The sequence below is a fragment of the Rhincodon typus genome, unplaced genomic scaffold (assembly GCF_021869965.1).
Source record: "Rhincodon typus isolate 14 unplaced genomic scaffold, sRhiTyp1.1 hic_rhity00000531, whole genome shotgun sequence".
Taxonomy (NCBI): Eukaryota; Metazoa; Chordata; class Chondrichthyes; order Orectolobiformes; family Rhincodontidae; genus Rhincodon; species Rhincodon typus.
Window position 1 is genome coordinate 6030 of NW_025966169.1, and position 1181 is coordinate 7210.

Below are 1181 nucleotides of genomic sequence, written 5' to 3' on the forward strand. Positions count from 1 at the left end.
GTCCCTCCCCTCGCGCTGTCCCTCCCCTCGCGCTGTCCCTCCCCTCAGGAAAAGAGACTTCGACGTGAGGAAAACTTGAAGCGGAGGCTGGAAAACGAGAGGAATTCTGAGGTGGTGCAAGTGGTGAGTATAATCAGATGATTTGTGTTCTGCTACATCATTCCCCTCCCTACCCAACCTCCCCCAGCCGGCTCCAGTCTTTCCAGCTGTGCCTCTTCGCCTCTCCACCCAGCCACGGTTACTTCCCTGTCTTTTCTTGTGCTTGTGATTCTGTCCCTCCCTCTCTCCTCTTCCCCCTCTTCTGTCACTCTCTCCCTTGATCGTGATTCTCACCCACCCTCCCTTTTTCTCCCTCTGTCTCTCCGCTCCCCCTCCGCGCCACACCTGGTTTTCTCTCTCTGTCTCTCTCTTCCATCTCCAATCAGTAGCGCCTTATTCTCCGAGCAGGCTAAGAGAAACCTTAATCGGATTTAATTTCAGCTATAAGATTATAAAGAGAATTTGCCATGTGTGGCTGATGAAAGGCTCCCCACTCTCCCTCCCTCCTGCTGCAGATCAGTAATCCTCTGAAAATCAAACGCTTGAAAAAGAAACAGCTGCGGAAGATTGAGAAGCGGGACACGTTGAAGATTTTGCAGAAGAACGAAGCCAGCAGGCGACAGAAGGGGACGAAGAGTACGGCGAAGTGAAGAATGAACAGGAGCGTCGTTTGAGATGGGGATGGTGTTGGAGAGATGGAAACGAGGGGAGTTGTGCGCGCACGCAGAGGGAGAGAGAGTGTTTTTCAGCTGGAACAGGAGCAAGTTACAATAATGGGAGAAAATTTGCACGTTAGTGTTGTTAGGGACAGAGTGTTGCTCGATGTTTTAGATAGGGTGTGGGATGGCTACTCTCTGTAGCTTGTTTCTAGTCTCTTTTCTTGTAAAGGGATCATCAGCTGTGTGAGTGGCTATGTGCGTTCTCACACTCAGACACACTTCTACCATAGTCCCAGGTTTTGAATTGCTTTCCGTGGAGATATTAAAGTTTTATTTTTCAAATTTTGCAATAAGCTGCACTTTCTTTGGGTCACTTTCTTTTTTAACCCTTCAACTGGAAAGAGGCAAGATTCCAACCCACCCCTGCCCTCCCACCAACCCAGGGATCACTGGACAGTGATCGGGGACGGGATCCCTGTCTGA

The 1181-nt window shown here is 50.0% G+C and overlaps 1 long non-coding RNA gene across 1 annotated transcript; it reads left to right on the plus strand.

Moving 5' to 3' along the window:
• The first annotated feature begins 6 nt into the window (after window positions 1-6).
• Window positions 7-1040, plus strand: LOC125488350. The gene is made up of 2 exons (XR_007266284.1): window positions 7-123; window positions 555-1040. It is a non-coding gene; the product is annotated as an uncharacterized LOC125488350 (long non-coding RNA).
• The last annotated feature ends 141 nt before the right edge of the window (window positions 1041-1181 follow it).